Consider the following 15,094-nt stretch of genomic DNA (forward strand, 5'->3'; position numbering starts at 1 on the left):
ATCTCTCCTCCCTCTCCCCCCAATCCCTGACACCCCTTCAGGCAATTTCTTTCTCCACCTCCTTCCTGGCTAGGAATAGAAGCTTACATCTGACAATTCTCTGAGGTGTTTAAATTTAATGGGCCTGCTTTTCCTCTTCTCAGCACCTGAGCAGGGCTCTCTCTCTCTGCTGCTCTGGGGACCACAGGTGAATAATTCAGCTCCCGTGTAGTGTTTGAAGTCCTGGGGTATGGGGGGAGGGGATGGGGAACAACACGACAGTCTCCCCTTTTTCCTGCTTCTCTCCACCCTTCCCTCCCCAGCTGGGGCAGGGAGAATTAATCACTAGTTTGATCTTGCCTCTAGTGCATTTCTCTGGAGGAATAACATTTTCCTCAAAAAGCTGTGTGTCCTTCCCCAGCCTCTGTCTAGTGTTTGCAGACTCCTGGCCATAGGGAAATATACTGAAGATGGGAGAGGCAAGTATTGAACTTGGGGAGAGAGGAAGGCAATCTCAGGGATCCTCCAGAACATTTTTTTTAGTGGTTGGTTCCTAGTCTCAGGGAGGCTAAACTCCTAGCTTATTGGAGGATCATGGGATTTAAAACTGAAGGGAATCTTAAAGATTGTCTCTAGCTCTATGAACTGAAACTAGGGAAGGGTAAGCAGGGCTTTGGCTTAGGATGCTGAAATAGATGGGTAGATAAATAAAGCATTTATTAAACACTTACTGTATGTGAGGTACTGTGATAAGTACTAGGGATATCAAAAACCCAAAATATACCTTCAAGAGGGTTACATTCTAATGGAGGAAGATGACATTTAAAAAGTAGCTTTACTGAACAAATTGTGGTATGTTATGGAACATTATTGTTCTATTAGAAACCAAGAGGGATGGGATTTCAGAGAAGCCTGGAAAGACTTGCATGAACTGATGTTGAGTGAGATGAGCAGAATGAGAAGTACATTTATTGTACACTCTAACAGTAACATGGGGTTGATGATCAGCCTTAATGGACTTGTTCATTCCGTCAATGCAATAATCAGGAATAATTTTAAAGCACCATGATGGAGAATATCATCTGTACCCAGAGAAAGAACTGTGGAGTTTAAACAAAGACCAAAGACCTACAATTTTTTTTTTTAAAGTGTCTTAGGTACTACATAATTTTGTTATCTCTAATATTTTATTTTCTCCTCAAGGATATGATTTCTCTCCTAACACATTCAATTTTAATCAATGTATAGCATGGAAACAATATAAAACTTATTAAACTGCCTTCTGTGGGGGGATGGGGAGGGAAGGGAGGGTGGGGGAAAATTATAAAATTCAAAACCTTATAGAAATTGATAGGGAGAACTACTATTGTTTATAATTGGAAAACAAATAAAATATTATTTTTTTAAAAAGTAGCTTTAAAGAACTGGGAAGTGGGGAATAGAGGGTGAAGATTAGGGTTATGAAGCCAAAGGAATAGTTAGTTGGCTGTTATCAAGAATAGTTGTTTGATGAGGCCCAGAGCCTGCCACTACTGAAGTTGACTAACCCATGAGTCCTTTTCACAAGTTTCATGGCCTACTGGATCAGGTTGTTGGATAACCAACTGTAGCTTCAGCCAGTGCTGACAACTGGTTTGCATCTCCAGCTCCTGTATGTTACTTCATTCTTTTTTTACAAGATATTACCTTATTAACTGCCAAGAATTTAAGTATGCTGATAAGGGACCATGATATGTTTCAGCATTTGAAACTACAACCAGAAGATTTTGAAGAAAAAAAAAACTATGTTAAATTCTTGAAGACTTTTATCTCCAGTTTGCTGAAACTACTCACACTGCCTGCTTTTATTTCTTTCCCAAAAACTTATTGATGAAATCAATAGGATATATTTCTTATATATCTCAAATTCATGCATAAGGAAAAATTAAAGTCTTATAGTTAAATGAGTGACATGAATAAATGGACAAAAACATATGACTGGCAAGTAGCATGAAGGCCTGCTTGCGGACAAGAGGAGGTGATGCCTCACAATCATTCCCTCCTCACTCTGAATGACCTCTTCCTAAAACTTGGTTCTCCCCCCCACCTTAAATCTCTCCAACCCCTTCTACCTTGTCCTCAGCACAAAATTCCTAATTATAGTTCTGGGCACACTGAGAATCTTATGATTTCTGAATCAAAGGATCAGAGAAAGAAGAGAATGGGAGAGGGGACTGTGCTCATGCTTAATAATGCTTGTAAAATGAGTAATTGGAGCAAGACAATATAGTGACGTACAAAGAATGATGAATGTAGAGCCCACAGACCTGGGGTCAAGACTCGACTGTCACTCATTAGTCGTGTGATCTCAGTCTTTTATTTAGTTACTTTGTCCATTTGTACTTCATTTTCTTAATCTGCAAAGTAAGAAGGGAGAATTAGAGTGTTTTTAAAGACCTCTCCCAGCTGTGACATCCTCTGTTCTAAGATCCCTCCCCTATTCCGACATTTTGTATTGTAAAGTCCCTTCCAGTTGTGATATGTGTTCTAACAACCCTTCCAACTATAACATTCTGCCATAGCTGTGTTCTAAAGGGTGTTCCAGCTCCGACATTCTATATTCTAAGAAATCTTCCAGCTATGACATTCTCTGTTCTAAGAACCCTCCCTATTCTGAAATTCTGTATTCTAGAGTCCCTTCTAGCTGTGACATCCTGTGTTCTAAGAACCTTTTTAGCTGCAACATCCTATGTTCTAAAGGGTTTTCAGGCTATGATATCCTATATCTTAAGAACCCTTCCAGCTGTGGCATCCTATATTCTAAGGACTCTCTATGTTCTGACATTCTGAATTCTAAAGCCCCTTCCAGCTGTGACATCCTGTGTTCTAATAATCCTTTTTAGCTGTGGCATACTATGTTCTAAAGGTTGGTTGTGACATACTATATTCTCAGAACCCTTCAGCTGTGACATCCTGTGTTCTAAGAACTTGTCTAGCTGAGATAGCCTATATTCTAAAGACTGTTTGGACTATGTTTAAAGCCTTCTTCCAGTTCTGACATTTTGTTATTTTGTTTCTTTGAACCTCAGTTTTCTTCTTTGTGAAATAAGGTTAAGACTACTTGCATTACCCACCTCATAGAGTTGTTGTGTGCTATAGGAAGGTGAATCATTATATTGTTTCTGGAGGTCAAGGAAGTTCAGAGCTGGAAGGGCTGGCTGTCAGCCTGATTGCTGATCAGACAGAGACTAGACAATGAAATGGGGAGGGATTTAATATAGTCTGGGTTTGTCTTTCTTATGATCCAGCCTTGAATAGGTTTGGGAGGTGTTGGATTGGGAGAGAAGACTGTTTTGACCAAGGATCTCAGCTTCCTGTAATGACCCCAAGGGGTTTGTTGGAGATCCCTGCCCAACTATATTGTGGATAAGAAGCCAAGGCTAGTTTTCTCTACTCATTGAAAGGGGAACTTGGCTGCCCATGATATCTTCAAGCTATTTATTCCCCTTTGTGCACTTATTTGCCTTCCTAGCTCCATTTACAAGAACTGGAATGGACTTAGATTTCTCAGTCTGTACATGTCTTTTTGATATTGTGACACACCCAGGGATTTCATCTGCAGTCATGGGTTCTAAACAACTGATTTTTTTTTTTAGGTTTTTGCAAGGCAAATGGGGCTAAGTGGCTTGCCCAAGGCCACACAGCTAGGTAATTATTAAGTGTCTGAGACCGGATTTGAACCCAGGTACTCCCGACTCCAGGGCCAGTGCTTTATCCACTGCACCACCTAGCCGCCCCCAGTCATGGGTTCTAGGATTATCTCTGATGTTGATTTAATTTGGGGACTCTGGCAAACCATTTCCCTTCTCTGGGCCTCACTCATTCAGTTTCCCTAACTGTAAAATGGAGATTGAGGAGGACTAGCTGACCTCTAAAGACTCTTCTCTGAGATCTCTGACCTTCTATGTTCTATTCTGTGACAGAATTATAGAATTGGAATGGACCTTAGTAGTGCTCTAGTCCAGTCCCCTCATTACAGATGAGGAAACTGAAGCCCAGAGAAGTTAAGTAGAAAGGGAAAAGCATTTATTAAGAGAGACAGAGAGATCATTTGATCTTAACAAGACTGTAAGGGACTATTATTATCCCCATTCTACAAATGAGGAAACAAAGACAGAGGTTAAGTGACTTGCCCAGGGTCCCCACAATTAGGAAATGTTGGAGGCTGAATTTGAGCTCAGGTCTTCCTGACTTCAGGTCAGGTGCTCTAATACTGCACCACCCAGTTGCTTCTGGGCTGAGTTGCATACCTTGCCCTTTACTCTGCTGCCTTCCAGCTCATATTGATCTTAAGGCACTGCTAGGAACTGGAGAATCTGGGTTAGAATCGTCACTCTGCTCCTGACTGTGTGACTTTGGGTAAGTCACTATGCATCTCTAGGTAACTGCATTAGAATTATGGCTGAAATCTGTTGAGTGCCATATAAAGTTAGCTATTAGCATTGTTAGTTTCATTAACTATAAAATGCCAGGCTTGAAAACTGTGAAAAATTATAGTTTTAAACACCACCCCCTACACACACACACACACACACACACACACACACACACACACACACACACACACACATAAATACAAAAAAAAATAAGGAATTCAGAGAAACATCATGAAGACTGGTATGAACCGTTGCAGAGTGAAATCAGAGAACCATGTAAACAAGGTAGCCAGTGAGCTAACTGTACTATGGAAGACCTCTTCTGATTCTCTTTCATTCTAGGTTAGCCTGTGCAGGGTCTGTTTGCATGTGGTTTCCCCATCATACTCTGAAGTCCTTGAGAGTAGAACTATCTTTTACCTGTTTTTGTAATCTCATTGCTTAAAGGCACAGTCTGGCACATAGGTGTTTAGTCTATTGACTGACTGAAATGAAAATGAATACTATAATGATAATAGTATAATATTATCATAACCAAGTTTGACCCAGAAGGCAAAATGAGAAAATGTACCTCCCTCCTTTCCTTAAAGAGGTGGGTAGGAATTATAGGTGTGAAATGTTGCAAATTCTATCAGACAAGGACCAAATTTTGGTTTAGATAGATAGATGGATTACTATATTAAGCTTAGTAGATAGAAATTTGCTTTTAATCTTTAAAACAAAAGAAAACATGTATTGGGTTAATAATAGTAATACATATATTATCTCATCTTAACCTCACAATAGCCTTGGGAAATAGGTAGCATTATTATGCTCATTTTTACAAAAGGGAATTCTAAGGCCAGATAGGTTAAGTTACTTTCCTTAGGTCACATAGCTGGTAAGTGTTTGAGGAAGAAATCAAACTCAGGTCTTCCTGAATCCAGCTCCAGTCTTCTATCCTGTTGGACTTAGATCTAAGTGTGACTTAAAAGCAAACTTTTTTTTTAAATGAGGGGGTTAGACTAAAGTACTTTCCAGTTCTACAGTTTCATTTATTTATTTTTACCATTTACAAATTCCTCTCTCCACAATAATCCATTGAAGTATTTTTTAAAGTAGCCTTGTTAGGCCAGATGAGGAAACAGACTTAAAAGAGGGGGAATGATTCTCATGGCGCTAAGATGTCAAGTTGGAGGGTCTAGAATCAATTGTGCTAGATAGCATGTCCTTTTCTACCCTTTATTCTAACATTCTATGTTCTGTGCGCTTTGTATTTCTTTCCAAGGGCTCTCCCAGTTCAAATGTTCTGTGTTCTATGTTCTAACATTCTATGTTACAAGGACTTCCCCAGCTCTTATATTTTCCGTTCTAACAATGTTCCAAGGGCTCTCCCAGCTCCAATGTTCTGTATTCTATGTTCTAACATTCTATGTTACAAGGACTCCCCCAGCTCTTATATTTTCTGTCCTAACAATGTTCCAAGGACTCTCCCAGCTCGAATGTTCTATTTTCTAACATTCAGTGATCCGGGGGCTCCCCCCGATGAATGATCTTAGTGCTCTGCCCGCCCCCAGTTGCTGAGTCCCTGTCCCCAGCCCCTCCTCCGCCTCCTTGGCTCCCGCCCGGCTCCCTCCCACCAGCTCCGTGACGGTCCGCTCTCCCGGTGAGGAGGCTGCTAATTGCTTCTCCCGGGAGGAGCCACTTACCCTATGGGGAGGAGGCGGAGGGGGGCCAGGACCACCCCCACCCCCAGCAGGTGGGTGCCCTCTCTGGCCTGCAGGGGGCACCCGGGGCCACGAGGGTGGCCAAGATCCGGGGAGCCGTGGAACCCAGTTTCCAACGCTTTGGGGCTGCTAAGCGGGAGGTGGGAAGTGGGGAGCTTTCTTTGGAGGACGGGGTGGGGGGGTCTTTTGCAAATGGACCCGGGCGCTGCCGGCTCTGGCGCCTCGCCTCCCGGGTCCAGCCGGGCTCGAAGGTGTCTTAGCGGTTCATGTCACGGCCCCTCAGTCTGTGCCGTTCTACAAATGTGCTGTGGAGATGAAAGGCGCCGGGAAAAGCTACTCCCGATCAACTTGGGAAAGCTTTTAACTTTCAACTCCTACAGACAAAGGCAACGCGGGGGGGAGACGGGCAGTGGGAGGGAGGAAGGGGGGGGCTAGGGATGGGGAGGAAAGGCTGGGAACAGGGAGGGAGGGGGCGGAGATCTGAGAGAGGGATGGGGAGACAGAGAAAGGAGGGAGAAGATGGAGAGGGGGAGAGGGAAGGAGAGAGGAGAGGGAGAGAGAGAGAGAGAGGAAGAAGAGGACAGAGAGGGAAAGAGAAAAAGAGAGGAGGGAGAGAGAGAAAGAGAGTGGGAGGGAGTCCGAGAGAGGGAGAGACAGAGACATCCGAGAGGAACAGAGAACCTGGGAAACAGAAACACAAGGGGGATTCAAGGCAGTGGCTGGAGAAAAGCGTACCCAGGTTCTAGGAGAAAGGGAAGAAAAGAGAGCGGAGGGGGTGGGGGTGGGGATGGGGATTGGGGGTAGACAGCAAGGACTGAAAAAGAGAGCTATGCTCCAAATAGAAGGAGAGAGAGAGAAAGAGAGGCAGGCAGGCAGACAGACAGACAGAAAGAAAGAAACAGGCAGACAGACAGACAGAAAGAAAGAAACAGAGACACAGAGAGACAGAGGCGGAGAGACCTGAGACAGACAGACAGACAGACAGAGAGAGAGAGAGAGAGAGAGAGAGAGAGAGAGAGAGAGAACCTAGAGTAAATGATCCCAGGGAATGGGGTAGGGGTAGGGAGAAAGACCCAGAGGGACTCAGGAGACAGCAGTCATAGCAAATTGCACAAGTAAGTTTGTGGGGGTTGGGGAGAAGAAGAAAGAGAGGGAGGGGGAGGGCTAGCGGAGCCTGGAACTGCGGGTCCCTGCAAGCATAAAGAGTCGGGCTAAGAATAGAGAAAAGCAGAGAGGAGAAAGACTGACAGAAGGAGGGAAAATACAAAGAGAAGGGCGGGAGAGATCAATGAAAAGGAATGAGCCCATCGGGGCTCTGGGGGAGGGGATGGGGACAAGATGGAGTCTCAGTGACAGAGAATCCGATAGCAAATAAACAAAATGGGGGGGTGTTGTTTGGGAGCTTAAGGACCAAGGTAGTCGGAGGAAAATTCCATCCCTGGGGGGAATGGTACAATGAAGGGAAATAAATTGGCTAAAATCTTTGGGGACAAGGCAGAAGAGGATGGGAAAGACTGGATCAGGAAATCTAGATCCAAGTTCTGATATATAGCACTTGTTATGCGACCTTGAGCAAATGATATCCTTTTGTATGCCTCAGTTTCCCCATCTGCAAAATGGAAATAAGATGCTATCTACCAAGGCAATGATGACGTTGAAATGAGAAGCTGATAAATATCTAAATGCTAGTAATGCTTATTTAGGCTGCTAGGTGGCGCAGTGGATAGAGCATCCACCGGGTCTGGAGTCAGGAAGACCTTAGTTCAAATTCTGCCTCAGACATTAACTGTATGACTTTGGACAAGCCATTTAATTCTGCCTCAGTTTCCTCATGTTTAAAATGAACTGGTGAAGGAAATATCAAACTCCTCCAAGAAAACTCAAATGGGATCATGAAGACTCAAATATGACTGAACAATAAAATTTTTATTTCACTGTCACTTGCTAGCCTACTGTGTAAGACTATTATATCTAAGCCTGTTATGGGCAGACAAAAATCTCTCTTCCCTTCAGGTCTCTCCAAAGGGAGCCTAGGCTGAGGATTCAATTTCACCAGTCACACAAACGGGCCTAGATCAGAACAGGAAAAAGAAACTGGGCCTATCAGGAAAGAAATCAGTCTTCAGAGATATGTGCCTTGAAGTCCAGATGTCTCCCAGATATTGGTTTTTACCAATGTGGAAGGTTCCCAAGATTGTAAGAGATATACTTCAAGCATTATGGTATTCCAGAAGGGATTGTGAGTGGATAAGGGGCCAGCCCTCTCTTGTTTTACTTGTTTCCATATTGATGATAATTCCTCACATTTATTTCTATGGCACTTTATAGTTCTAAAGTGCTTCCAAACACATTATTATCTCATTGGTTCTTCACAATACCCCAGTGACATTGGCAGGAAAGAGGATATTATCCTCGGTTTGCAAATGAAACAATTCAGACAGGTGGAATCTTGCTGCTTAGCACTGTACTTGTATACAGTAAGCACTCAACAAATACTTATGGATGGATTAAGTAAATAAGGATGTCGATGGATAGGGAGTCTATATGATATAAAAAATACTTATTTGAAGTCAGCAGACTTAGTTTTAAGTTCTCAGTTTTGCCAGCTGGATGATTGTAGGTAAATCACTTAACCTCTCTGATCCCACATACATATTGCTTAAATAACTCATAGTCTTGTTTTCACTAGGAACCATAAAGATTCATTCCATATAATGTTTAGGACTTGCACACTCCTAACCCCCAACACTGGCTCTTGGTGGGAGAGGCTGGATCTATAGGATTATGAGGTTCCTTTCCTAGGTTTCTTCATCAGTGCTCCAAAATCAAAGGGAGCTGGATTACCCTCTAGTAGTCTATCCTGCCATTCTAATATCCTCATTCAGAGAAGAGCCTTCTCTTACAGAATGGAAGAATGAAGACTTTCTAATCAATCACTCAGTGAAGATATCTGATACTTTGGGGCCCAAAGGACCTTTTTATAGATCATTCTGTCCTGTCCCCATGGTACCCAATCCCCATTAGATTGCTCTCTGTCCTGGAGGTCTGGAGGGGGAGTACAGCCTCCTCTCCCTCATTCCATCTTGTCCCCTCACATAATTTCCTTAACTTTCAAGTGTCGGAGGAAAATGGATTGCCTTGGAAAGTCAAGGCTGGGAGAATCAAGGAGGTACCTTGATTTTCTCCTTAAACCCTAGATGTCCAGGACATATACAGACTTTCCAGTGTCATCATCAGATCTTGTATACAGGGGCAAGATGAAGTATATAGAGGACAGAGCCTGATTTTTTTGCATAAGACCTGTGTTCTAATTCTGACTGCTATTAACTAACTTCTTTTATGAGCTTGGCCAAGTCTTCTGCCCTCTGGCTTCTTAGTTACATCAGTGAGTGGATTGGACTGAAATCTAGCTCACATCACTGGATGATCTCTAAAGTCCTTTCCAGTTCTAAATTTCATAAGAAGCTGAGGCCCTAGGGTCAGTAGCATTCTCCTCCCAGTTTGCCACTCCAACCTGCCTGTGTATTCTCACAGTCTCCAGCAGAGGCTGGTGGGAGAAGGTATCTGTCCCTTACACACATCCCCCCCAGTCAGACACGCACTCTCTCTCTCTCTCTCTCTCTCTCTCTCTCTCGCTCTCTCTCTCTCTCTCTCTCTCTCTCACACACACACACACACACACACACACACACACAAACACACGCACACATACAGTGTGTCCCTCCCTCTCTCCCTCCGTATTCTCGGTGCGGCCAGCGCTGGGCTCCCGAGTCTGGCTGGAGCCTCCTCCTCCCATCTGGGGATCCCATGTGCCAGGCTGTGCCCCTTCTCCCAGTCCTCCTATCGGATTCTGTTCCTCAGGGCGCAGAGCTCTCCGGCCCCGAGTTGCAGAGAGCCAGGCCGGAGCTGGAGTGGGGATCCCCAAGCGCCTCCGCGACCGTGGATAATCCGAAAGGAGAGTAGAACTCGTGCGTTTCAGGACCGGGGGAGTCCCGAGGTCTCTCACTAGAGGTAGGAGCTGCAGTACTTCGGGGCTCCCCCCGGGGGAAAGGGGGGATGGGACGGGACGGGGCGGGACGGGGCGGGCCCCAGAGACTGGAAGGCAGAAGATGGCAAAGGCAGGGTTCGGGGCGCAGAGGGAGCTGGTGGTCTGTGCAGCCACCTCCTGGCAGGGGGAGGGGCTGGGAACGCTGCTTTCCCGGGTCTATCTCCCCGCATCACCCCCCCCCCCCGGGATCTGGAGGCCAGGGGAGCCTCCTGTCATCGTCCCCCTCAGCCCGGGTCCTGCTTTGCCCTCCTGCCTCAGTGGGGAGGGAGTTTTCCCGGTTCAAACTTTCCTCTGTTCCTTTGCTCCCCGGTTCCCCGAGAGCGCAAAGCCGACCTGGGGCTCGGGGGTGTCCGTCTCGTCCTCTTCCCCCCCCTTCTCGGGGTCGGGAGCATGCTTTCCCCGCCCAGCTCCGGAGGAGAAGCGGACGGAGACGCGTGCTCCCTAATTGCGGAGCCCGGCGGGACGCAGCCCAGCTGCCTTGGGGCGCTGCACAGCTGGGGGCGGGAGAGCGGAGCATCCCGGAGCCCGGTGGGGGGGGCGCATCCCAGGCGCGGCAGCAGCAGATGGCTGTTCGAGGGGCCCCTTGGCCGGGACCCCGTTGCCTTCCCGGGGTGTGTGGTGGGGATTCGCGGGGGGAATGTGTGTGTGTGGGGTGGGGTGATGGCCACGCCGAGCTACCTGGGGCTCCCGGTCTCCGGGCTGTGGGGAAGCCTCTCAGAGGCGGGGTCGGGTGACAGCCGGCGCAGGAGCTAGCTAGCTGTTCCCAGGAAATACTGGGTGTGTGTGTGTGTGTGTGTGTGTGTGTGTGTGTGTGTGTGTTATTGTGTTTTGCCCTGTGGGACGGGAAGCAATATTAACAGCCACAGCTCTGCAACGCTGCAATCACCCGCTCCCTGGGCCCTGCCTGCACTCTGCCAGCTCAGCCCGCTCCCACTCCACACCCCCGCCCATCATACCCCAAGTCTGGGCTGACCAGGACGCCCTCATACTAAGCCTGGAGCTGCCGCCTGGAGCCCTGCCTTCTCCTGCAGGGCTGCCCCACACCTGTTCTCAGCTTGTCTAACCCACAGACAAAACTGTTGGGTCTGGGCCAGGGCATTGGAACTGGGGCTGCTGTTGGGGCAGAGACTAGGCTTGGGGTGCAGGGATGGAGGCTTCCTATAGAAACGGCCAAAACTGTCTGAGGAAAACCGCTCTTATTAAGCAATGGATGGCGCTGTGGCCTTTCCTGGGAGGAAAGGAAGGAATTGCAAGAGAACTTCTTGGCTCCCCCCATGAACCCCCAAGGATTTGGGGGCTTCAGGCAGACATTTGGGGTGAGGATGAATCTACCACGGGAGGCCTAAGGCCAGACTTTAGACAGGCCTTAAATTCTTCTCAGTGGTTTGCCTAGATTTGACTCCCCACTCGCAGGGAGGAGAGCCAGTCCTTTCCTTTGCCTTAGAGAGTTTTGCCAGGGGGTCAGAGTCAAGAGGTAACAGAGTTAGAGTGAAGAAAAGACTAGATCCAGAGTACAAAAACCCAGCTGGGTTGTTTCCAGGCAGGCACTAAACTCCAACACCCGGCCCCCCCCCCCCCCCAGCCACTTTTTTTCTGGTACAGAAGAGGAGCCCCTGGGATATGAATGGCTTCTTTTTGTGGTTCCTCCTGGCCTCACTAGAGTCACTCTCTACTACATCTGGAGATGCTGTCAAGGTTTTCTACCACAGCAAGGAAGTCTCCTAATATTTTCAGCCTTCCAGAGCCTGCTCACCTGCCTTTGGACTCTGGGTCCTGAAACCACTCGGTGAATTCCTGCTTTCTATATCCCACTTCCAGAAATCACTCTATCCACTTCTATCTCCACACTTCACTACCTCCACCCATCACCAGTCTTCTTCCCTCCCCCACTATAAAATTAACACCCTTCTAATCCTAACTATCAATCCCCTTTTCTCTAGTCCCACATTTAGAAGTAATCACCTAATATTCCAGTCTTGCCTTCACCAGTCACTGCCACTGTTTTTGGTTGTAGTTACCTTAATATTCCCTATCCCCTTAACACTGACCCACTTCTGCCCTACCTCCATGCTCCTTTCCCTTTCACTTAGTTACTGCTCCAGTTCTCTATTGCCTTTCTTCCTTCTCTCATGTGGAATTTCCCTGCAGACTCTTCAATTCATCCTGCTTTGGGGAGCAGGAGGACTCCTTGCCCTTAGTAATGTGAAAGAAAGTCCATTAGAGAAGTTCAAATGCTGGCCCCCAGGGGCCTCTCAGGATCAGGAGCTGGAGCCTGGGCCATCGAGCTGAGTGTGAAAAGCAGGGACAGATACTCTATCAGCAGCCTGGGCTTGGCTGCTTGCCCACCAACTACAGTTGTGGGCCAAGCAGCTTCAGCACCTGCCTGCAGGCTGGCCCCAGACACAGCCTCAAGTCTAACCCTCTCACCTGGCATCCTGGACTGGAGGAGTCTTGGGTTAGACATTTAAAATTGTAAGGTTCCTTACTACTCTACTACTCTACTTACTATTCTACTCTAAATCAGTTCTACTAAGGAGGAAATAAACTAGAGAAGGGATATGACTTGTCCAAGGTCAGAGATTATAATGAGAGAGCTAAAATTTGAATTCAGAGCTTCCTACCCCTGAGTTTTCTTTTTCCATTACTACCATAGGGAGAAACCTGACAAAGATACCAGTGGCTAGGAGATTCCTGAAGCCTTGTTCTTCATTCTTCTTGCCTCAGGTCTAATAATTCTCTCTTTAATTGATTTAATAAGGTCATTTTTCCCTCCACATGTAGACATTGCAGCAGGAGAAATTTAAGTTAGACACAAAGAATAATCTGGCTATAACTAACTGGCATTTGAGCAGTGATAGATGGTAAGATTGTGATAATTGTTTGAGTCTACTTGGTAATGAGATGGAGAGAATACCAGGACTGTAGATAGGAAGATCTGAATTCAGATCTAGACTCAGGCACAAATTGGTTGTGTCACCCTGGACAAGTTATTTAACCTCTGTCTGCCTCAGTTTCCTCAACTGTAAAATATGAACACTAATACTACCTTCAGAGATTGACACACAGTAACAGTGCTTATTAAGTAATTATTTCTTTCCTGAGAACTGTAATGAAGACTAAACCAGATTAGTTATATGTAAGATGTGCTTGGTATTATGGGTACTTAGGTATATAAAAGAGAATCATAGTGTCCAAGAGCTGGAAGAGACCTTAGAGATCAACCAACCTCACCTCCTCATTTGTCAGTCAAGGAAATTGCTGCCTGTTTAAAGAGATTTGTGACTTGGTCAAGGTCTCTCACAGCTAATGAATGGCACAGCTGGAACTCAAACCTAGGCCCTTTGATTCATCCTTTCCACTCAACCACACTGCATGGAGACAGAGGATTGAAAGAAATGACTTTTGAAGCACCATCAGATCCTAGTTTTCTCCCTTCCTCCCACCAGTTCTGGTTGGAAGCCCTGAGATGGATGGATGCTAGGAGAGGTTCTGAAGGGGCTCACTTCTCCAAGATGGAAAAGAAGAGTTAGCAAAGTTTAGAGTTGCTTTGTTTACCACATGGGCAAAGGGACTTGGCCAATTAAATTCTTTTCCTTTCTTTCTGATTTTTTTTTCCTGGTTAGGAAGCTCCTTTCAGAAATGCAGCCTCAGGTATTCTGAGAGTCACTGATTCCTGTTTATATAACTCAGGCAGCAGCAGACGCAGAGCTAGGGCCAGGGAGAGGGGATTGATGATGGAGTTGGGCTGGCAGGTGCTGCTGAGAGCAGAGCTCTGTGGGGGATGACAGCCCTGGGACTGGGAACTCAAAGCTCTCTCAAGGCAACAGACAGCTGGGGAGTTGGAGAGGGATGATTTGGGACTTTGAAAGGGAAATGGGAAACAGGAAGCAAGAAGCAGATCTGAGCAGAAAATTCACACTAGCTCAGTCCATTGACCCCTGCCATCTCCAGTAAGGTGGAGTACTTGACTCTTAAAACAAGTATTCATATCCCACTAGGCTACCTGAAACATCTTTAAGATAGTCTATATGTGGATCTCTCCTTTTCATTTCTGGATGTTATTATTTTATGACCCCCTTTCTCATCAAGGGGCTACAGGATGAGCCTTCTAGACCTCAGTTTTCTAATCTGCCCAATGGGTATAAATCATTTAGGTCTAAGGAGGAGGATGGAGGGAAGGGAAGTGAAAAGGGGGTTTATGTCATCCCCTAAAGTTTGAGATCTTCTGTAGAAAGTATACCTTCTTCCTCTCAGAATAGACTTGGGGGTCTTTGAGGGAAGACTGTTAGATATGGTTGGAAAGGGAGGGAAGAAGAAAAGGGAGGGGAAGATATAGATGAAAGAAAGAAAGAAAGAGAGAGAGAGAGAAAGAAAGAAAGAAAGAAAGAAAGAAAGAAAGAAAGAAAGAAAGAAAGAAAGAAAGATAAATAGAACTAGAGAAAGAGAGAGACAGGACAGGTAGGTAGTAAAATAGATGGAGTACTGGTTCTGGAGTCATGAAGAACTGAGTTCAAATCCAGCCCTAGGTACTTGCTAGCTTGTGATCTTACCTCACTTTCTTAAACTATAAAATGGGGATAAAAGCAATGCCTACCTTCCAGGATTGTTGTAAGGATCAAATGAGATAATATAGAATGCTTAGCATAGTAGGTACTGCAAAATGTTAGCTATTATCCTTCTTAGTCTTATGAGAGAGAGATCTAGAGACAATCACAGATAGAAGCAGGGACTGAAAGGGATGAAAAGGTAAAGATGATGAAAGAAGGAAGAAAGAAAGGAAGGATGACATCTTGGTGGTAGAGACTGTCATGCATCTTTGTATCCATTGCTGAACATCACACAGTCAATATTAGTAGAATTGAATGGATTTGTCTCATATTCCTTATCTGTATATGTGTATTTCTGTGGTGAAGAGAACTAGACAGCCTATGTCCCATGTGTCTATT

General features: G+C 45.7%; 1 protein-coding gene across 3 annotated transcripts in view; it reads left to right on the top strand.

Annotated features, from left to right (window-relative positions):
- The window catches only part of CDH22 (cadherin 22), a 185,769-nt gene that overhangs the window by 36,968 nt on the left and 133,707 nt on the right, over positions 1-15,094 (top strand). Inside the window, exon 2 of one of the 3 annotated variants that reach the window (XM_074211194.1) lies at positions 9,962-10,111. The exons of 1 other annotated variant lie outside the window; for it this stretch is intronic. The gene's annotated coding sequence lies outside the window, so the exon portion shown is untranslated. Of the gene's footprint in view, positions 1-9,504; positions 10,112-15,094 lie in introns of those variants that run through there. One more of the 3 variants, XM_074211197.1, reaches the window with a different exon arrangement.

This window comes from Macrotis lagotis, chromosome 1 (genome assembly GCF_037893015.1).
Source record: "Macrotis lagotis isolate mMagLag1 chromosome 1, bilby.v1.9.chrom.fasta, whole genome shotgun sequence".
NCBI classification, from domain to species: domain Eukaryota; kingdom Metazoa; phylum Chordata; class Mammalia; order Peramelemorphia; family Peramelidae; genus Macrotis; species Macrotis lagotis.